General features: G+C 43.3%; 1 protein-coding gene across 2 annotated transcripts in view; it reads right to left on the bottom strand.

Moving 5' to 3' along the window:
* Positions 1–18,991: 18,991 nt before the first annotated feature.
* The window catches only part of meis1b (Meis homeobox 1 b), a 145,054-nt gene continuing 140,082 nt past the window's right edge, over positions 18,992–23,963 (bottom strand). Inside the window, exon 13 of one of the 2 annotated variants that reach the window (XM_027277424.1) lies at positions 18,992–20,967. The gene's annotated coding sequence lies outside the window, so the exon portion shown is untranslated. The remainder of the gene's footprint in view (positions 20,968–23,963) is intronic. The other variant, XM_010745799.3, reaches the window with a different exon arrangement.

The raw sequence follows: 23,963 nt of genomic DNA, 5'->3' as shown, positions 1-23,963 counted from the left end.
ATCATCGTAAAGCCTCAGACAGATGAGGCCGAAGGAAGAAACATGCAGGAAGATAGACTGAGTTTGCTGCTGGAAAAGGCCTGGAAGGAGGGCAGAGCGAAAAAAAAAAGACAAGAGGGGGACAGAAATCGAGAGAGACGGTTGTGTGCGATGACACCCGCGGCTCATCTGCTCACATCCCAGCCACCCCGACAATCTCTCCCCTGCCATCTGTAGCGCGCAGAAAGCCGAGCGTCTGTCCAGAAAGTAATGCCCGGTTGCATTCAGGGGGATGGAGTGTTAAGCAAAAAGACTCGACCTCCCCTACTGGGCCAAATGAACCTGCTAAAATAACCGCTCTCCACAATCGTCTGTGTAATTGAAACCAGAATGTGCAGGATTTGATAAATTGCTTGACCCTGCAGGAATGTTAAGGTCGTAAATTTTTAGTGCATTTTGGCCGTGCTGAGGTGTGCAGAGGTGTATGTTAAGAGCATGTCCGTTGGTGTGTGTGCGCGTCTTAGATTCACGGAGAGAAGCCGTGTGTGTGTGTGTGTGTGTTTATTATTTCAAAACATAATGGTCTTCCAGAGTTGTGTCGAGGCGGGCGAGACACAAAAACGCCACATGTAGACGCGGGCGTGCGCACACATCAGCGATCCGTGCGCTCGCGCCTACAAATTTATACCTCACATTCCCACTCAATAGCCAGATAGACTGTAAATTGTGCTCCTGCTCCTCGGTGCTTTACATCAAAGGGAGTAAATATGAAGATCTTCTTAAGACAAAGCAGAAGAATCTTCGTGAAGCCGAGCACACGCATACCTGACATTGCTAAAATATCCCATCTAAGGTAAAACATATATTCTGTTTAAGATTTACAATCGCTTTAAAATGTGAAGCCAGAGAATTACTTTCAAATCTCAGAGGGCAGATACACTTAATGTCGAGTATTGTACACACATATATCACGCTACACATGATAGTTTAATTCCATATTCCTCGTGCACAGCATTTTCATACAAAGAATGTGATATTTGGTTAATTCTGTGCCTCCTAACTATATATGCAGTATCTACTGCATGCAATCGATGCACTATTTTCAGGAATGTACCCAAACGTGTTAGAAATATTGTTCTTCTGTAGTAAAACTATGAGCCATCTGTTCTGATGATACATTTAAAATGTTTAAATCTTTCTCCAGAAGCAGCGCTGCTGCTGCCACGATCCTCCATAATAATAATCTCAATGCTAGTTTGTTTTTTTACAGTTCAAAACAGTTTTGCTCTTTCTGTCCGGTAACGAGTGTCTTTCACACAGATCCGTCTTTATGACCGCAGCTCACGCCGACGCTCCATCTCTTTCAAACATTCTGTGGCTGGCAAAAGTTTTTATACGTTCAATAATCTTGAGTTCATGAAGCTGTAAACCACTGAAACACTCAAAATGACGACTTCTCCTCGGGGTCCGGGTTCTTGAACATCTGTGGTATTCAAGGTGTGAACGTGAGGTCAAATTTAAATGGACAAAACTCACTTGTTTTTCTCACTTGATTCCTGCCTCAATACTATTTTATTGAGTTGTAAGTCGTTAGATAAACCTGCACCTTTTCCCCATAAATATGCTTTCTTGCATTACACAATAAAACATGTTTGTCTTGAAATCTTAGCCCTGACTTTGACCCCGTTTCTTCACGAAGTGCACTAAAGACTTCAGTGTCAGAACCGAAAAGTGTTGAGTACATCTAAAAGGCAAAAAACAGTTTTTTATCTGTTATGAATCCACAAATTCAGAGACGGAACTAAAAGGCTGCCGTCATAGGGGTGGAAAGTGATAACCGTTTCAAATCAGGATGAGGGCTCGCTCATCTTATCAACAGCATTCAGGGTGTTGTACTTGTTTGGCATGAAAAGTGACAAGTAGACGTTTGCAAGACGAAAAGCTTCACAGAAAAGTTTAACACCTGCATCGTAACTGGCCAGTAACTGAAAAATGGTCGTACTTTGTCAAATTGCCAGTTTCAGGAGCTTAAAAAAAACCTAAGCTGACCATGCATTGGTTGTACCATAGCTGCCACACCCTGACTATCCTAGCTACTGAGCTCCACCAAAAACGATGCAACGTTGACCACCCGTCTGCAACCTAAGGTCTGCACAGCAACCTGGTCCAAGCCAAAAACAAGACCATGAGTAGTATTCTTTTCTTTTTTTTTTAAACATTATTTTTTTGGCCTTTTTTGCCCTTAATGATAGTACAGCTGAAGATAGACAGGAAGCAGAGGGAGGGGGAGTGACACTTGGCCGTCAGATGCGGGATTTGAACCGGGGACAGCTGCAGCGAGGACTATAGCCTCCACACCCGGGGCGGCCAATTAACACACTACGCTACCGACCGCCCATGAGTAGTATTCTTGTGCTGGTAAACAGGGGTGCTGCCAGGAAATTTGGGCCCCATGACAAAATTTGGTTTAATAATTTTATATTGGTGTTTACCTATTTTTTGGGGCCCCTGTCAGTCTGTGTCAGTCATGGGCCCTTTGAAACTTTCCCCCCCTATACGTCACCCCTGCTGGTAAATAACGTGATCCACCCCAAGCCCATCCATAACTTGCATAGTCATCGGTTATGTTATGTCCTGTTTGCATGAGCTAAACGTGATCAACTGAACACAAGTTCACAACACGTTGATCAAATGCCGTGTCGCAAAGTCTGGGAGAAAGTTCAACATACTGGATGTTACAGAGATGACGAGATTTAAAAAAAGTTGAGGGATAAAACATCACAGTAAGAACCCGATGGCAAAAAAAGAACTGAATGGAAAAGTTTCAAATCAGCCGTAAGAAAAGCCTCATATATACAGTTCATGTGTATATGAACTAGCCTCCATGTGTATGTATGTCAACAGTCCTGAGGGCATGTAGAGCCCAGCCAGGACCAGAGGGCATCCAGAGGTCAACGCAGTGTAAACAGAGACCGCCACACGATTTACGATGTTTGCTGGCTGCTAAGACGAGAGGTCTGCACATTCTCACAATCATAATTGCTTTTTGCAGCTTTTCAATCAACCTGACTTGGTTGACATTGTTTTTGTATTTTTTTTTTTTTCTTTCACCTCTCATTTTTCCCCCCTTGTCATCAGCGAGGCTGCTCTGTGTGCCGGTAGCTACCCTTGCGTAGCTGTGACTCTGGTCTAAACGTAAGCAAAAGTCTAAAAACTCCAAGATTCTTCCATTTTTTTTTCCTTCTCTTCTCGTAATTGGGAGCAGACGTTGTTCCTCTCTCTCTCTCTCTCTCCCTCTATTTCTTTTCCTCTTTCAAAACCCCGACATTGGCCACTCGGGCAGACTGAAAAGGGGAAACCCAGTCACACATGTGGACATCTGGTTGGACACGGCGAGCATGCAGCCCCGCTGCATTTCAACCGGCGCCCCCCTCCAACCCCCTCCTGTTGACAGTCGTTACCTGTGCCCCAGCAGGCCCTCGCTGCCCTAAGATAAAACGACCTCTATCCAGAGCCAGACGCATAAATATTTCTCTTTCTATTTTCCAAAATAGCTTTTAATTTTACAAGTTTTATGGCCCTAATATTAAGTGCATATGTTTTACAAGACACTGTGTCCTCTGCCTCACCCCTCGGGTCCACCATTGGAGTTTTTTCTTCTTTAGTCTTTTAAAGGAAGAAGGGAAAGAAAGTAAAAAAAAGTATAAATGTTGGAGGTAAGGTGAGCCAGAGAAAGATATTTCTGCGTATCTTTCCAAGTATCCACATGTTCCACCTAAATCCTTGAGGGATGTGGTTGATTGTAACAGTCTCTTCTCTCCCGTTAGCGCTGGAAATGTAACAACGATAATGATTTTACACCATGCAGACAGAAGAGAGACGGAAATAACGTGATCGTCGTCATGAAAAGTGAAAATATGAAAAAAGGGAGTTTACGTTTGTGTACTATCAAACTGGCAATCAGCCGTGTCTAAACAGAATCCAACACGCTATCGGGGAAGAAGTGTTGGTGGAGTAACCCACATGTTGATTTTACCTTTTGAGTTCTTCTCTCCAACAACTTTGCCTCCATGTGTATCTCTGCTCGTAGCCTCCCCGTGACCTCTCCCTCTCCCTCTCTCTTTCTCTCCCTCCATCTCCTCAACATCATGCACATGTGTTTCGGTGACCAGTCACAGCATAAAGCCTCTGATTCATCTTTCATGCAGCAGATTTTGAAATTTCATCAGCACATGTGACCATGTGAACTCGAGCTCATTTAACTTGAAAAGAGAGAGAGCCATCTGAGAAGTTAATGGGATCAAAATACACTTTATGTTTAACGAAAAGCTTATTTATCGTGCCTATATAATATAATTCAAACCTGGGTACAAAGATCATATAATATAAAGAAAACAGTCTTCGCCTTCCAATAATACTCTATGATTTATCACTCTAAACACAGATGAACATTGCCTAACTTGAATAAGGGATAGCATCCCAAAGATAAGTGTCTTTCAAGTGTAAGATATAAAAATTGTAAATTATAAACTAAGGACGTGATTCCAAGTGCGCTTCAGTTCAAAGCGCGATTTTGCTCTGACAAACGTGGCGTCTCACATAGTTCGCATTCAACATTTATTCAGATAAAAGTCGTAGAACAAAACATAAGTTTCGCGTGTGAAATATATCGAGATGAAATAAGAGAACGCTAGAAACGGAGGGGGATTTTCTTACCTCTTTACACCTTGTTCGTACTGTTTATCACTGCGCTGACAATAAACTGCACTGCCCGTGTGCCTCTCTGCAAGACATTCCGGTTCACAAGTGCAAAACAGACATCAGAACAGGCCCGGCCGTTGCTTCAGATGAAATACACCACAATAAATCCCCCGCGTATATCTCCAGCATGCTTGCATCACGCTGTCCGCTGTGCTCAGATTTAGCTCCAGTGGTGACATGAGTTACGGCACTCTGTCTGAAAGCACCTTGTGACGATTTATTGCCGTGGCATACAACTCTGAATGGAGGAATATTTGGATGGGGTGGAAAAGGATTGAGGAGAAAAAAGCAGGAAAATTGATCCATTTTTTGCTTTGTGTTGAGACAGAAGCATTTGGATGAAGGACAGAGGACGGGGGGGTTGTGGCAAAGAAAAAATGGAACAAATATGGTTTTGTTCCAAAGATAATAAATATCTGGATGTCTCTGACAAAACGCTAAAACTTTATCAGCATCCATCCTCTACCTTTTAGATATATTTACTAAAAAATGTTGGTATTTTTGTTTTTTCAGAAACAGATGTTTTCAAACGTTTTTGATAAATGGGATTTGTTTAGGAGGGAGCAATGGAAAAGTCATTGGTTTTGTTTTATCGCTTCCACTTTACAGATGGTGGGGGGAAAAGAACGACGGGAGAAAGAAGAATCGGGCAGAAAAAGTCCCGTCATCTTTTAAATTATTTGTCCCTTTTGCTACTTTCCACGAACAGCTGATGCAAAACAACAATGATTCAGCCAAATGATTCATGTGAGTTTCTACATCTGCTGTTCCAACCACCAGATGCTTGGTAGCTCTAAAAAAAAAATCCTTGCCTAACAGGAAGTGAGGCATTTTAGATTTCTGCAATAACAAATGAAGGAGTGTGCGTTCAGCTCAGGTCGTGATTGCAAGATAGAAAACCAAGGAGCACTAACCTGCAGAGACGTCAACAGAAATGCCAAAGAAGAGGAACGGTCTTTGGCATGAAGTCTCCACGAGTCCTGGAACCTTTTTTTTTTTTAGAAACTTAAAGACTTTTTATACATTTTGACAAGAAGAGCAACCATTGTCTAAATTCTGGTTCTTGGCCTTGAAAAGTCCCTACTTCAGATATAATCTATTGCCATCAAGGTGGAGTGCTGAAGGTTGCAAATACAGACCAGAGGCTGCTTGTACAGCATTCATCCACACATCAAGCAAGTGCTGGTTGCCAGCAGTATCAATGTTACAGCTTGGGAGGGGGGATTTGTTGTAATATTTATTGATGTTTCAATAAAGTTATGTAGTCAACTTTCCCAACTACTGTAAAAGGTTTTGACAGCAACTTGGAAAAGGTGAGAACGAGCAGAGTTTTCTATTTATTTGCAATGTCATTACATAACGAAACTGTGAAAATATCCAGAAAATTAGAAAATCCAGAACACTGGAGACATCCATCTTCGATCGCCCTCAACATGATGACTCCGTGTTGTGTTGTCAGTCTAACTTATAGTTCATGGTTTGGTTTGTGAGTTCAGTTCCTCGGGGCTTCAGACTGGGTAGAAGAAAAGGACCAGGGGTGAGTTTTGGTCACAGAACAATACGATGCTTTGTAGATGCTCAGTATTGTCTTTTAGCAGCTCGTGCCCCTTTGTAGTCCCAACATGGCATTTAAACTTTTCTTCCATTACTCCACAGAGTTTATCTGTGAAAAAAAACTCCAGATGTTTTCCAAAACTTGTTAGTAAGTGGCCTCTCATTATCTCAAGTGGTGAGAATCTGACAAAACAGCTGGAGGAGATGATGAGAGCTGATTTGGAACAAAACAAGGTTTGAGGGCAAACCGCTTTTTTTTTTGTGTGCCGAAAGAAAAGCACAGGCTCTCACATCTTGACGTGCAGATTACTTGCAGCTTGAATTTGTTTCATTCTCAGTCAAATGTTTTGTCATTAATGACCTTTCATTTAACAGGGAGGAGTGCAAAAAACTAGCCGTGACCCCCTTATCACCATGGATCTCCACAAAATAAAAGGACAACAATCTTTCAGATTATTATCACGCTGTAAATCACGAGGCAATTAAAGCGGCAACACCGTCTCGTTTACGGTAACAGTGTGACAGAGATGTTTCCAGAGTAGGCGGATGCTGATTCATGGAAAGTTTCCCAGTATTACCACAGTCTTCTGCTTACCATTGAGCAACAATTTGGGGTGTTAAGTGCCTTGCTCAAGGACACCACACAGGTAGTTCTTAAGGATGAAGAGAGAGTGTCTTCCATCCAGATGTTTTGAGGGGGAAAAACATGAAGAAAGAAAGACGGAGAGAGGAGCGAGGGTTTAGGGAACTCGCCCTGGGGCCCCTCCCCTACAGGGACAAATTGGTGTCAAGTCTCTGTATCCAGGAGGATTAAGTGTGTGTTTGCTTTGCGTTCACAAGTGGTGCTGAGGACAAAACAGCTTGAAGTCCCCACACGTCCTCACAACTCACAAAGACACTAATGTTTAAGCCTGGACAGGGAGGAGATGGCTAATCTTTTTCACCTAATCTGTGTACACACACAAACGCACGCAGTGTTCTTGGAAATGAACGAATGCCAGCAACCTGCAGGCAAACACAAAGCCGTGTTTTGATCATCGTTGCATTCAGGAAAATTGGATATAGTTGAACCTGTGCGGTGATAGTAGGACGTGTGCCGGTCGTTTCATCCACCCTCTGCTCAGCACGATATTTGATTTGCCGTTAAATGTCAGTACATCAACCACAACAATGCTGGAAATCAGCATGACATGTTACTTCTGGTCTTCATCCACTCTCCTCTCGTCCTTTAACAACAGTGTAGTTTCATCGTATGCTCTGAGACAAACCCACTGGAGGAGTTCTGGTCTCGGCTTGCAGTCTGAGCAGTATCGACAAGTCACATTTTAGTGGGCTTTGTTTGTAACGGTCCATGTGGGGAGCAAAAGAGGCAGCTATCATCTGATGATGATTCAAGTTCTCTGCATGAAGATTAGTAGAAATGTTTGTCATTGTCCGATGGGTGGACTGCAGCTATGAGTTTATATGATATCAGCAAAAAAGCCACCTGAGCTTAGCAGTTAACACTCTTAACAAACAAATCAATCACCTGCAGGATAGATTTGGAAATATTTCACATCCTTGAATCTCCTTCACTGTTCTCTCTTCGCTTCTTATTTCCATCCTTTTTTCTCACGTCCAGATCGTGAAAAACCCAAACGCAGAATCAAACCAGCTTTTGTCTGTTCAACCTTTCGTTCCCTCGACTGACGCTTCATTTTTCTCCTGATGCTCAACGGACCATAAACCCCCCTCGTCTTGGACCGCACTCCTCCGCAGCCTGTGTGTTTTTAGAGAGCCTCCTTGTCCATAATGCCATATAACATAAACACATTGCGTTTGATTGGTAGACATAAACATTGACTGTGGCTGGAGCACAGTTTAACGCCAGGCCACAACTCACGGCCGCTTGTTAACAGGCTCGCTGCCATAACGAAGGGAAGCCAAGGCCGGCCGCTGCCCTGTGCGCTCAGGGTCACAGAGGAGGATGAAGGAAGGCAAGAATGCATGGATGGATGGATGGATGGATGGATGGATGGATGGCTTTCAGGTAATGTAAGGCTTGTGCTTTTTTACCAGTGCTTGCACAAAGACGAGCATTGCACAGACACTTGCCTGTGTACGTTGTGTGTACCTGGATGCTCAGATGCAGATTCCTCCCAAATATTTCCCTGGAAAACTTCCGATTTCGCACACTTTGCAAAGTAAACACTCTGCACTCATTAATGTTAAGATCATGGAGGGAAAAAAAGAGCTCTAGTATGTTCTCTTCATAACTTTACAGCCATTGTTTACTGCTGACTACCGTGGCCATCGTGTGCACGTGGAGTTGGAGTCGAGAACGCACACATTGGCTTCCTAAAGTGCACGACACAGCGACATGGTTGCCATCGACGGCACATCGGGAAGCGTAATTTCTCCCAGCTCATCAGCTCTGACAAGTTGACGTGCGATGTCGATACGCAGCCACAGGAAACACGGCGAGTGACGGCGCTTTGACGCGCGTCACATGCTGCCGTGCGTGTTCTTGAACAAGCGAGCATTTCGTCGCCGATGCATCGGACCACTTCTCTTTACTGGGTTAACAAAAAGATGATCGTTGCCAGATTTGGAGCGCTATTAATGTCTCTCATGCAAACTAACAAGCAAAAGATAATATGAAGCTATCATGAGAGGATGATGAACTCTTCACTTGTACTTGATTAACCGCCCTGTGATGTTGAAGCACGCCGCCAGATGTGACGATCTGTCAGGATATGTTACGACAATATACAATGTAGGCCTTGTTTGCAGTATGAAGTCGTGTGTGTGTGTGTGTGTGTGTTGGATTTTCTTGAGTCTCTATGAGAGGAAACCAGTTGTTCCTAACAGGCTCGTCTTCTTTGTGTTTGCATGTCATGTTCTAACATTGAAACATTATTTCCAGAGACGTTGTCACTCTTATGAACAGTATGTCACATCATCTTCGTGCTTTAGCGTCAGTCTTCACTTTGCACGCTCACACACGTGTATACAAACACTTTCTGGTTGTCTTTCAGGTCAACCTTCTCACACAAGTGCTTCTTATTCACCTTGAAATTATGGCTGAGTCCGTGCTGCAGTGATTCGGGGGAACTGTGACCCCCTAAATTCCTCCATGGCGATGGCTGCAACGCGTTTTGTCTGCGCTGCGGCGTGTTTCAGAAGCATCCCAGACGCAGCAACGTGGCTCTCGTACTCATGGCAGAAGCATTTAAATCAACATCAACATCACAGAGCCGTGCCCTGTGGAGTTTAGGGCCGACTCTTCCCGTGCCGTTGCTGTCCTGTCAAATAAAAACGCAATTCCCCCCAAAATATTTGACTAAAAATAAATTGGCTTGGCGTTCCATTTGGAGGTGATGACCCTGCTTATCTGCAGCCAAATACATTCAGCTGTGTTTCAGGCAGCTAACACTAACATACACCGACTCCATCCATCATGGAGCTTAACAATAGCCGTGTCTTCAGCTGCTTCTGCACTGCTAAAAGCTTTTCATGTGAAACCTGCCAACCTGCTGAGGGTGTGTTCGTGGACGTGTGTGTGTGTGTGTGTGTCCTGGGGGCCTGCAGCTCTTATCAGATGGATGTGTTTGATATCTCCACTGCTGAGGATTTCCCATATATACATAAACAACCCCTGAATCCGCTGGCAGGTTGGTGCACTGACGCAGGCGCGTCGCTGAAACTCTCACATGTTTAGGAGTTCTGTTTCAGCGCTCTTATGTCGCCCACTTTCCAGTTCAGTCTCCCCCCTAAGCTACGTTAAACAACATAAACCCAGTTGATGAAAAATGGCCTCATATTCCATTTTTCTCTCTCACCGACACCGGTGCTGGTTTATTTAAGATAAGGACGTGAAGGTGTGTGTGTGTGAGCAGCGACACGCCTCCCGACTACAAGAGTGACGTCTTCATTGATGTCAAACTAGCTTCGCCCTGTCAGTCTCATGGGGCTGCATCGTGCATTTGCATAACAAGCCGTCCCCGTGACACCGACGCCTCGACAGATGTCAGCGTCGACTGGTCGTGTCCTTCCGTCGTTTCCATCGAAGCTTCTTCTTTTCGCTTTTTGTTCTGGCTCTTTGTCTGCCGCTGCAGTAAACATTGTTATTTTTTTTTAAGGTGAGTCACGTCTCATCAAGGCCTTCCCGGAGTCATCACCGGGTCTGAGGAGTCGCTTGACAGTCATAAACATCATGTGAGGACATAATAAAAGGGGATCATTTTTCAGGGGGAACGTATAAAGTTTCATGCTCGATTTTATTGGAATGGAAGAACTTTTATTTTGTTTTTCAGCTAACAAGTCACCGGGGATATTATAAATTCTATATGACACATTATGAACTGTAATAACTGTTGTCTTTTTACCGTCTTGCAAGCTTGTTCTTAGGCTGTTATTATTAGTACAATGCTGACAGTCTCGATTTCAGCAAGTCATTTCTGTTTTATGACCTGTTTCCAGTGCAAATAAACTCATTTCAAAAGGAATCAGTGTCTTTGTTTTTTGAAGCGAGGATTAATGAGACTGCAAAAAGCAGAAGAATTAATAAATTACAAGTCGATTTGCGCTGGAAACAGCTTGAAACAATCTCTATTTCAGAGATGTCAGGATTTTTAACGTGTTTTATGAATTTAATTACAGGTTCCATTAGAAGCAGATTATTTTGCAGTGTTGTAGTACTACTGTAGTACTTGTTACAATATATCTTTTTTTTATGTGTCTAAATTGTCATTAGACACATCGTCCACATGTGTAATAACCATACCATCCACGCCACGCTCTTTTATCCTTTACATCCTGACTCAAATGCCACCAAAAGTTACTTTTGGAAACTGAACTGAGGACTAAAACAGCCACAAGCAACCACCAGACTCCACATCTCAATATTTCATAGAAGGTGAAGTGAAAAAAAAAAAGTATGGCAGCTCAAAGACTCTCCTTCATATTTGGTTGGAATAGTAAGTGGCCGTTGGTGCTCCCTGCTGTTTTACGTCACAGGGGAAACATCTTTATCATGGCGTATATTATTCCAAAACACAGCTTCCTGCATGGAAACCAGCCCCCCCCCCTCCTCCCACCCTGTCCTCAATCCGCCTGCCTCTCTGATAGACTACATTGCTTCTTATAAACTGTCCATGGTCCATAAATTGTGCAGCGCCGAGCATAACACTACACAGTGTCGGCCTGCAGGGACACGCATGTTCACGAGCCCCCGCCTCTGCTCCCTCTCTCCGCCCTGGCTGAGATTTGCTTTAGTAAATTGTGCGATGAGATCCACAGGTTTAGAGAAAAGACAGGGGGAAAATTGGCGTGGCGAGAAGTTTTAAGCGTGCAGTTTCTCTCTGAGTGAGCGTGCTTATCATTCAAACTCTGCAGATGTGACATGTATTCACTTTCTATATGAAAAACACAGGGATGAAGACGCAGCAGTGCAGAGCCTGCAGACCGTGTAAGCCTCAGTGCAGCTTAATCTGTGCTGTACTTATTTAAAAGTGCTTTGCTTTCAAATCCTGCCATGTGTCAGGTGTGCAACTCTTTATTTTTACTTCCAGATATTTTGAATGAACCCCTTATAATTATAAGCAGGCTCTGTTTATTATAAATATTAGATTATATACAGCATATGTCATCGCATTAATGTGACAAGTGGCTTGTGACCTCGGCTGAAACGCAACATGTCCAACCATCTCGCCTCGTCTGTCACACTATAGAACAGAATACAAAAATCTCCCAACATGTGGGATTTAAATATTTTATCTTAAACGAAGCAACACGTTGCTCGGCTCTGTCACAAGGAGCGCCGCTTTCTTTGACATAACCATTTTTAAAGACGCATAAATGCATAAATATCCTACGTTGCTGACATGGCATGTAATGTGCAGGTCAGAAATAAATATCTATGAGCACTATCTGTGCAAAAAGACAAAAATGTGTATGACTTTGGGCAGAGTTAGGGAAGAAATAACATGAATCTACAGGAGGAGTTGGAGCACTCTGATGGTGTAGTACCACCGATGACCAGCAGAAAGTTTTATGACCAGACGTCTCTTTAAAAGAGAAAAACAGGATGCACACACAAGAGATAAACAAGAAATGTGATCCAAAAAATAACAGCTGTGTCATGCTGAACGGTTGAGTTAAAAGGCAGAGCTGATGTAGAGACAGAGTGGACGGAGATGAAGCAAATCAACAGTCACATAAAATCTAAAACTGGAAGAAGAGCTGAAGTAAAAAGTCGTTTGAGATGAAGAAGAAACTTCAGGGTGTAAACTGGAGCGCAGGAGTCTGAACTTGCCGAGACTCTCGCAGTAATCAAAGTTTGACTTAATTAGAGAAGAGTGTAAAGAAAGTTGAATCACAAGGGACAAGGCAGAAAATAGTCTGCTGCAGAACACGGCGTGTGTTGGTCAGTGCTTTACTTTGTCCAATTAAATCTGAACCGAGGTTACATTTAAATGACTCAAAGCTGCTTTCATTGTTGGGTTTTTGTTACCCCTGCTCACACACACACAGACTTTCTCTCTCTCACACACACACACACACATTTTCTTTCTCACACACACACACACACACATTTGAGGCTGTATTTCGAGCAGAGACAAAACGACAGCAGAGATTAAGACGCACATTGTCACAGGGTGGAAAGCGACTGACAGGGTGAGAGCGCGCCGAGCTGACATTTTTCTTTACCCATCACTGATGTGAGGCTGATGAATATGCGAGAGGGGTGTAGCACGTTCACAGCCTCGGCTCTATCAATTACTACAGCGAGAAAGTGTGGAAGAGAGAGGGTTGTTGTTTTTTACACAAACTTTCTTTTTCCAGCTTTGTTTAGACTAAACCCTCCATGCACATAAAAATATGACTCCAATATAAAAGATAAGAGATTAGATTTGAATGAAAAGCATCTCTTGTACCTGTTTTGGAACCGTGACAAATATGAATGTTATGAGAGGTCTTTGCCAGCTCGGACTGAGGTAGAAACATTTCAGAAATTTAAAATATTTCTGTATTATTCGTCGCTTCAACTTGTTATTTTGTAATACTATATTTTGTACAAGGTGCAATTATAGTTAGGAATCTTACACTTAGTGCTCTGATATATTCTATTAAACTTTCAAGCAGCTGCTACAAACATTTTTGAAAATAAAGTGATTTTTTTTTCTCTCCACAAATCACCACCAACCAAAACACATTTCTGAGCTCAGAGGACAGATTGGATTGTGTGATGAATGCTGAAGCCTCAACATTTTTTTAAAATATCCATATAAATAAACTAAAGCACGACGTGGCTCGAGGCCAATACTTTATCAGGCTGTGTTGTGGCTGGAATTCAGCCCCTCTGTCCTGTCTCGACTTGCTTCTTCACTGTTTACTTTCGGAGGCCAAGCAGTCAGTCCGCGCAGCCTCTCAAAGGCGCGACTGTGCACAAAGGGAAGAGAGAGAAGGCTGAACTTTGAGACAGAAGAATAAAAAAAAAAACTCACCCGCCGCGTTGTCACGCTTGAGCTAATTAATGGAGAGGCGGCTCTGCGTCAAGACGCAAACTGGTTTGACGCGCTGGCTGACGTCTCCAAGCGCGATTCTTAATTCAGGTCTTAATTAGCAAATAGGCAACATAATAATAATAATAATAAATGCTTGACGCGTTTTTTTCTTTTTTACTGTCAACAAATAAGAGAATAATTTCTTTATTATATTCTTAATATTGGTTTTGCTTTCACAGTTCCACTGTCTAATATCCAGGCAGAGAGCCTGAAGCTCTTCTTCTGGGACTCGAACCCACAACTCTGAACAGCTGAGTCACTGTTGTTGTGACCCCCGGTGTATCAAACTCCTGGAGAAATTGTGAATTATTGGAGAACGAAGAGGTGGAAATACACCTCGTAAGCAAAGTGTGGAGGAGCGGCGAGATTATTCTCCTCCGTACCGAGGCTGTCTTATTATATCCAGTAGCAGGTGGGGGGCGAGAGGGGAAGGGGTTATGCGCCATAACGTTTGAGTGTGTGTTTGGGAGGGAGGGCAGGTCGCTATTGTTGGATCCGGCCTCACCAGGTGAGCTGAGGAGCAGACATCCCCCTCCCCTCACCTCCTCCCACTCCCGAGCTCCTCTGGCTCTCCTGCCCTGCCTGGCGCTGCCAAGGTGACCTTCCAGAGAGGTAGAGAGAGAGAGAGAGGAAGGTGCTGACAGAAACATCTCTGGTTATGAACCAGCCGCGGTTTGCTTCTCTTCTCCTCTGGAAAGGTGCGCTGCCAGCGGGTTCTCAGTCCACGCAGCAGGAGCAGCTTACCAGGGAAAACACCAAGGCCAAAAAAACACGTTATCCAAAACACACCGGATGTCTTTGGTCATAATCTTGAGAGTTCTGCGCCCACAAAACACACCGAGCTGAAGACGCCTGCCCCCGGATGAGCTGTGCGTAATTCCTCCACAAACCAGTTGCTAAGGTGCCTACCTGTTACCAGCGTGTATCTCTCTGAGCACGGCTCTCTGTCACCGTCTCTGTCTGGCACGCACTAGTACGCATGTCTCCAAAAAAAAAAAAAAAAAAAAACCCGTCATACCCACACTCATACCTGCTGACAGGCTTCCCTTGTGCGCCATGACGCGCAGCGTGTTCACTGCGAGATTGCAGAACGTCCCCCAGCAGCCGCAGCGGTCTCCTCTCCCACAGAAACTAAATAAGAAGCTTCACATGGAGCCAGAAAATCCGTTTTTTTTCCTCCTGAATCACCGAAACAGTTTTTCTGCTGTAAAAGTGGCAAATCCTAAAATCCACGCTTTAATTTTCTCCAGGTAACTTTTAAACGTAATTTAATTTTTACAAACGTGAGACAAAATATAAAAAGTCACCTTTAAATCCAGCAGGAAAATGTTCCTTTCATATCCATCATGCATCATTTATCTCGTTTGAGGCTAAAAAAACTTCTAAATCTGGTCAAATAATTATTAAAAAATCAAAAAAACTTCTAAATCTGGTCAAATAATTATTAAAAAATCAAACAGTTTGTTTAAAATAATTAAAAAATCCTTTTAAATATGAAAATTTAATTTGTTCGCCCATCCCAAAAGATGACAGAGAAAGACTTGATACAAGAATTGTGTGTGTGTGTGTGTGTGTGTGTGTGTGTGTAGGTTGGAGCCACTTGAAGTAACTCACGTCACAGTAATTACGTCGGTATTCCTTATGGTCGTTTGGAAAGGGAGAGTATCGCATTTTGTTTGACGCGGGGGCCTCAGTCGGGCTCTGAAACTGGATCTCATGACTTCATCACCCCTCCACCTCCACCTCCACCTCCACCTTCGACACAAGCCTCTGCAAACAGCATCGTCTTGGCCTGGACGCTTCATATCTCCGAACTCAAAACTTCAGAATCACTTCTGTCCAAAAATAATCCCCCTGAATCACCGTCAGGAAATATTTCCTCTCCAGACTCCTCGACTTGATATTTCTTTCTTTTTTCATACGCATAAGGTCAATTTGAACGCTTTAACCACGAGGGCATATTGTTATAGATATGTTTAATCATCACAAGTTATATGACCACTACAAGACGGATGCCCAAGAGCCTAAAGCTGTGCGCTTTAATTCAGAATCTCGTTTTTCAGACTTAATGGAACTAATAACATAACACTTAATCACGTTACTTTCACTCTCCTCTCTCTCTCCTTTGCATTTCTAATTTTTTATCTGCAGTGGCTTGGGGTTAAAGAAATGAAACGAGCTGTTCTCCTCCTCCTCCTCCTCTTCCTCTGTAAAACCACAGAGGAGACCAAACGTTACTTAGCCTGTACGCAGAGAGGCTGCAGATAATGAGAGTCTGCTTGCATTAAATGGACAAACAGCAATCCGACATCTCCTGACCCCTCGATGCTCCTCTCGGCTCCATTGATCATCCCCCCCTTATGAGATAATGCAATTACAAACATCAATAAGGAGCTGCGAGGGGAATCATTATGTGGTGACAGTGATAAATGATGCTGCAGAAAATAGCGGGCTCCTCTCAAACAATCCGTGCGCCCAAGGGGCTTTTGAGGGCCGGGGCCCCGTCGCCAAGGAGACAGATGACATCCAAAATGGCCCCCGCTCAACAGTCCTCCTCTCTTCTCTTTCTCTCTTTCTCTCTTTTCTCCTCCACCAACAGATTTTTGTTTTTCTCTCCCTCCTTCTTTTGTTTCCAAACCAGCTGCCGCACGACCTTTTTTTTTTGAAGGTGGAGTTTTTTTTTTTGGTTTGGAAAGTTTGTCCTGAAAGCCGTTCATGGACTCACTCTTTAATTTGTGTTTGTATTGATTTCATAAAGTAAGTCATATATTGACAAGTCATCTTGGCCATATGTGTATTTCCGGTGTAATGATTTTCTCTTAGGAAACGATGGCGGGAATTGATCGGCTGAGCTTTGTTTTTTTTTTTCAATATTTCTCATTTCAAATATCTCAGATATGAAGCAGGTCGCTTCAGTTCATCTACATAATCCGCACATTTTATGGCGAACATTTCCATGAACTCTCTGGGGGAGAATAAAGGAAAATAAAAAATATATATATAGCGCTTCGAATTGTGTTCAGTCAGTTCCTCTCATTAAATTAAGGCCTAACCTGCGATCTTATTATTTTTTTTAAGTTATTAAACTTTCAGCACAGTGCTGCCGTTCTTAGATATAAAATATCAGCATGAATAACCGGCTACAGAAGAAAATATTGGAGGTGACACGCTGCGCGTAAATGTTTCAGTTGCAATAATTTCTGCAGTTCAGGATGAAATAAAGATCAGATCTGTTCAGTTTAACTAACAGGCCCCAGCGATCAGCAACTAGTGACAAATCGGTGATTTTTAAATTAATAAGCCTACACATTTGTCATGGCAACGCAGAGAACACGAGGCCCACGGTAACGTGCACAAGTTCCCTGTTTGAACCGTAAAGGCGCATAAAGATCTGCGTTGTTGTTGTGGGAGGAAGACAGGCCTGTCCGGGCACCTCCACTGCTCTGGAACACATTTCTGCTCCATTCATTACTCTGACAGTTCACTCCGCGGTCAGTGTGTGTGTCTGTGTATATATGTGTGTGTGTGTGTGTGACAGAGAGGGGTGGGTATAGGCATCATCATTAACTTCAAATTACGTTTTGACTTTCAGCTTTTTGAAATCAGCAAACTTAAGCTGGTTTCGTGCACAAAGAAAAAAAAATACAACTTTGAAAGTGCAGAAGACAAAAAAAAAAAAAAAACTTTCAGTCACATCTCAGCAGAAATGTAGGTCAGAAAAAAAAAGTCCCCAAACATGAAAAATCACAATCCTCTAAACCGTTTTTACATCCAGTCAAACAGGAGACACGTTGCACTTGTTTGTCCTAAATATTAATAAATGAATATGATCAATTATTTTGATTTAACAGGAGTGTAAACTGGTTTTAAGTGTCACTCAGTTGAGGCAAGTCAAAGCAGCTATGAATATAAAAGGTTTTTTTTTTTTTTTGTTCCAGGTAACTTGCGTCTTGTTTTGGCACTTGTTTAAAGAAATGAAGTAAAAACAATTATGTCATCAGACTGGCAATTTTAATTATTTCAAGAAAAAAAAAATCTGGTTTAAATATAAGAAACTTTTATTTTGAATTTAGTTTTGCACTGCGCTCTTTTGTCACAGCGTCACTTTCTTTGTCTCATCTGAGCTTTCTCACTTTTATCAAAGTTCCAAACGCGTTTTTTTCTTTTCCCGTGTCTGTGTGTTTGGTTTACGTCCGTGCGTAAAAAGGAGAGGTAGCGCTATGCGCCATCTCCAAACGTTCCCTTGCCCCGGACAGTTACCAGGCCTCCCTAAAGAGGGCAGTCAAGCATGGGCTTTCTCCTCTTGTCTCCACAGCTCCCAGCGGCCACAGGCTCAGGAATTCACATTTCACAGCCTCGGATTTTCCAGCCATGGTGGAGAGGCGAAGCAATTAAAACGTCGCCTGGGTTTTTTAAGAGCGTGTCTTTTTTTCCCCCTTCTTCTTCTTCTTCTTCTTTAGTGTAAATAGCATTCACTTCGGCAAAGGCAGTAAAAACACAATAGTTGCGCGGAGGAGAGATACAGAGGGAGAAGGGGAGAGTATTGATTTACACGCGCATATTGTTATGGATAAAACAGACTCTCTCTTGTTCGCTGGTTTTTGAAAAAAACAAAACAAGAAACTGACTTTGGGATTCAGGGTTGCGCTCCTGAAATGTATCAATTAGACAAAACTCGCTCTCCTCTCCTCTCCTCGCTCGGCTCAGCCTCTGCCTCCTGAAGTGCGGTGTATCCCGGAGACAACATCGGCTGCACCGCGCCGGGCTTCAAGCGGAGCCCTTTGACTGCGGGCAACAAGGCGTGAGGGAGAACTAATCTTCCCATTTACATGTTTGTAGCAATTTTACCTAAATGAATTTTAATGCTAAATGAAGGATAATTCGCTTTCTTGCCGGAGACCCCTCTTTCCCCTTTCGCCTCCCCCCTCTCCATGTGTGAGAAAATTACAGCAGAACGCATGCATTAGCTGCACATTATCCACAGCGATGGGAGGAAGCTTGACTTTAAGTTGCATGTTTCTTTAAGAAAGAAATGGACCTCTGCTTTCTTCAATGACATGAACACATCATTCAGTTTGAACATCACTTGTTGTTGTTATTTTTGCTTTTTTGTTCTGCATGTAGGAAGATAATGTGAGACTAGTTATGAGTTCTGTTACTTGAACAAAAAGTATTTATTTACAACACAGATGTACATATATACCCTTCAAAATAAAAGCATAAGAAACATGACTTGTCTTCAAAGGAATCTTAAAGATGTGCGCAATACATGTTTGAAGCAATGGATAATGGATGCATTGATAACCCACACAAGCACGTATGCACACACTCACACACACACACGTTCCCCTTCACATGCATACCGCCGCACACACACACACGCAGTGACTTTTACATTCTCTCCTGTCTTGTCGATCAGCATTACATCATCTGGTTAAATCAAAAATGAATAGACTGTGGCATAAATGGTGTTTTCCCATAGCCCTGTGCCTCTCCCTGTTATCAGGCCGTATCAAACACCGAGGGGAAGAGAATCCATTGGCCATGCGAGCGCTCGGCCTTGTGACATAAAAAACACATCAATAGGACACTGGAATAAGCTTTCAGAGGCCCCTCGATCACACACACACACACACACACGCAGATAAACAGGAAACAACATGTTTGTGGAACACACACTTGTATTTCCCCCTCATCCACAGTGATTTCTTCTTTTTTTTTTGTCTTAAGATTGTTTGTGAGCATTAAACTGAAGCTCTGTGTCATGTCTGTTAGCCTGTCATGGTGTTACGTGTCTGTGCTCCTGTGAACAGAGTAAAATATGGATTAAATGAAACAAAATGGGACTAAAATTGGATTTAAAAAAATGTTAAAAGCTTCTCAAACTGTTGAACTTGATGTCGGCGACTTTTCATTGGTGTTAATCCAACCAGTTATGGTGGGTTCATGACCCCAGATGGCCTGATATCATCAACTGATATGAAAATGTAAAAAAAACTGGAGTTACAAGGTGTAGACACGGCAACGGTAAAACAAATTAGTCGCACCCTGAATGTATGTGGATTGGTTGTTGTGTGTTTAAAGAAAGAAAAAAAGGACGTCTGAATCGCCATACACACTCTTACCATCCAAATAAAGGCCTGACAGATTTATCGAATTGTCCGTTTATTTCACTTTTTTTTTTTTTCCTTTAAAAATGCATCGTGATTGAATGGAGGGAGGGGGCAGGAGGTCAAATCTGATGGAGAGACGGCACACACATAGTGTGGAAAGAAATCAGAAAAAAAAAAGAGAAAAAAGTTCACATCCTTTTTTTTAAAAAATCTATTAGAAACAACATAATATGCAGAACAATACAATAGCATTTACAATACTTAAATTCCCAGTTCTTGTGAGAGTCCAGCGTAATTTTACAACAGTATACAGTATATTTTCTTTCTCCACTCGCTTCCCAAACTAGGGGTTGATATAGTTATACTTTTAATTTCTTTTCTCTCGCTTTCCCTCCTTCCATGTTTCAATCCATTATATATTTTTTTTAAAGGGCACCTCTTTTGCTTTGTTGGGTGTCCTGTCAGATACAGACATTGGCTTCTCCTTGGTCCAATTCCGTCGTCCCAAAGAGTGGAGTGCTCCTCGCAGGAAGTCTCTTTTTTTTTTGTTTTGCCAAAGAGTCTAGAATATATCACCAGGTGCTGCATTCGCCAAAAAGGTACAGGCAAAAGGACACAGGGTGTCTCTCGTGTGTGTCGTCTATGCTCGCAATCGCAATCACTTTGAGTGGAGGGATCCGTGTGAACCTAGCGGGCAGGTGGCGAAGTCTAGTGCCCACCAGATAAGAAGAAGAAGAAGAAGAAGAAGGGGTCTGTCGGGACAGGGGGGGTCATCTGAGTTGGAGGAGGTTCGATCTTCTGTGCGTCACCATCGTTGGATACATAGACAAGGATTGTAGGCAGTCGCAGAAGGTTTCCATGTTGCACTTATCGGCCGAATATAATGTCGTTGGGTCTTTGTGGTGGACAGAGGGGTTCGTGGTCGGTTGCAGTTGTCAGGAAGTCAAGGAGACCTGTTTCCATACTCCGTAGCCCTCTGTGAGACAGTTGATCCCCTGGTTTGCCCTGCAGTTCTGAGGAGACAGGAGATCAAAACGGTTAATCACCGATCACGTTTTGCACTGGTGAACAAGAGAGTATGTGTTCGTGAAGCACACTGTAGTTCGCCTTGAATCAGAGATGAGTCGGTTATGTGAAAATCTTTTAATTTCAATCCAGGAATTACACAGTCCCCTATGGGTTGAAAGCAATTCAAAGTCAACTGATCAGCGCTGATGTTGTCGAGGCAACACGAGTTTCACCTGGCGGCGGTGATATGCAAATTTGCCCGTTACATAAAATTAAAAAACTCCAGTGTTTGTGCAAAGTCATGCAAATATTATTAGGCTCTGAGAAAAGTTGGCACATCAGTTAGATGTCATTAATCATTTATTAAATACGACAATAGATCACACTAGACTTCGGAAGGCAGACTCTCATGTTACATTTCTGAGCCGACAGCACATGAACATGGGCAGGAGCTGCTGATAAGACCCTGGAGGAGCAATACAGTATCTGGCAACTGCTGCAAACCCAACATAGCGCTAATCTGGGTCAGAATCCAGACCCGAGCCTGCCCTTCACTAAGACTGTGTGGATGTATGAGGGAGAGAGGCATTGGAGGGTTTAGTGTGTTAATCCTACACCCTAAGTAATGCTGCTTTAACAGTAGGAGAGGACTTAGAGACCAAACACACATCATGGACTTGAAGTGATGCAGAGGTTCGGTACTTAACATTTCCTGGTTAATCTGTTTAACTGGACAACGAGGAAACTTAAAATTAGCCTTTGATTTATCTTTTGATCACTTACAGTCATCATTGAAACTATTTTAGTTACCATTGAGGTCACATACAACAAAAGTCTAGTATTGCAATCGCCTCATTTATGTTCCACTTCAACCAAAAACTCCTCAAACTGACGCAACCCGCTACATCAAACCACCTCGTGCGATGAATAATGAGGGAAAAGAAATCCATCTTTACCCTCTTCTCTCTCTACATTCCTCTATTTAAAGCCAACAATAGCTGTCATCCATCTCTGCAGGTGGAAAGTCACCGCCGAGGAACCACGGCCATTGTTGTCAAAACCAAAGAGGAGAGGTGAGGCTCTCGGGCCGCCCGTCACCTGAGAGCGCCCGGGGCTCGTCCACGCGTTCGCCATACACACAAGAGGGCCACCACTAGATGACACAAAGGCAGGCAGGGAAAAGGACAAAGAAGGAGGACAACAGAGGAGCGAACGCAAGGGCCCTCATTTGTCATTCCTCTCATCCATCAGTTTTCACCTGGGCTACCCGGAGAGAATAGGTGCGACTTGCGTAAGAGAAAGGGCGAGCTTCAATTAGCTTCCTGTCAGCGGGCGAGGTGGAAGGCGGTTACACGTCTTTCTGGACCTAATGGCATCAAACCTGTGACCTTTCTATTGTGGAACATGACCTGTGGTGCTACAACAAGCTTAAATGCAGTGCATGCTCGTGCTTAGGGCAAAAAATCTACATGCAAACAATTCATGAGTCACTATTTAAACCAACGAGTGACTCAGCAAAATAATAATAATGGACTAAAAATATCAACAAAACATTCAAGAATCTGTTGGACTGCTACTTCAAGTCGGCTCTTGCCACTCTGGTTAACAAGAACGCCCTGATGACTGAAGTAAATCCATGTCAGGGGTCTAATAAACGCTATGCACGCTTGAAAGAGCATACATCACTAATAAGGTTTTTCACTTAATAAGCCAATCAATACATTGAGCTGTAGGGCCTCCTTCCTTAAGACTCCAAAGGGAGGATTCCAGAGGGGCCAAATCAACAGGGACACACATTCACATGGACAATACGAAGGGGGCACGAAATCCCCATCGGGACATGTGTTTTTTTTTCCAATGTTCGTTAATAGTAAAAGTTCATCCACCAGGAAGAGAAGTTGAGGGTGGGAGGGGGGCTTGACCTCTCAGCAGAAGGTTAGCAAATTTGTGCTTAATGATTGGAGCAGCGAGTGCTTGGACAAAAGGTCTCCAGCCGAGACTGGCAGCAAAGGGTTTACAGGCAGCGTCCACTCAAGCGTTCTACCCGACATTTTGGGGGAAAGCTGAGAGCGGGGAGGGCCAGATAAAAAAAAAAAAAATTCCATACGCTCTGTGCCATAATTAATTCCTCCACCCTGTGATAACTATTGTCCTGAAAGTAGAAAATGACAGTTTTCAGGGGGCCACCTCTGGCTAATTTCGTGGAAGAAGGGAAAGGGGGTAAGGGTCATCCCAGAGTCACCCTCGTCGCTATCAAAGGCTTCTGCTTCACTTGCCGGGCTTCATCTCTGCTGACAGGTGTATTGTTTCGCGAGGGGGGGTGGGGATATAAGCTCTGTAATCATCATTGGGTGGAAAGCATAAAGCTTTTTTCACTAAGCACGACTAATTGGCTTTAGTTTTAACTAATGTCGCAGTGTGACTGCCAGGCACACCTTCTGTATCGAGGCTCAGCACAATAACCGCTCAATTTAGCCCCGCGGTAACAAAACCCTCAACTCTGCTAATGAAAATTGCTTATAAAATATAATGAACCTGTGCTCTCTTAATCAAATAAGATAACCGCCCCCCCTCTCCAAACCTCCCGTAATAACCTATTAATTTAATTGGTCATGAAAGAATATAACACATCACTTACATTTAATTGACCTAGAAAGGAAAGTAGCAATGTTTGATGGAGACGAGCTCGCTGTAATGAAGCTGTGAAGAAACGACTAGTGAGGAAGAGGAGACATGTTTCTGTCTCCATCTCTCTCCAAGCTTCCTTCCTTCCTTCCTTCCTTGTTTCCTCCCTCTTGTCGTTTACGCTTCTCTCACTCGCCCCTCCCTCTTTCTGTCTACTCCACTCTCTCTCTCTCTCTGTCCTTTTTCTTCTGCTGTCTACCCGTCTTCTCTGTGCTTTTGCCCGTCTCGCAGAGGATTCCTCTGGTGGCCCAATTACGAGATTCAGCAGGCAAATTGAGGCTGTTTAAAGCAAGGTCTGCTGGGAAGGCTAGCAGCT

The sequence above is a fragment of the Larimichthys crocea genome, chromosome III (assembly GCF_000972845.2).
Source record: "Larimichthys crocea isolate SSNF chromosome III, L_crocea_2.0, whole genome shotgun sequence".
Classification (NCBI taxonomy): domain Eukaryota; kingdom Metazoa; phylum Chordata; class Actinopteri; family Sciaenidae; genus Larimichthys; species Larimichthys crocea.
The sequence above is the reverse complement of the archived record's forward strand: the minus strand, read 5'-3'. Positions and strand labels throughout refer to the sequence as shown.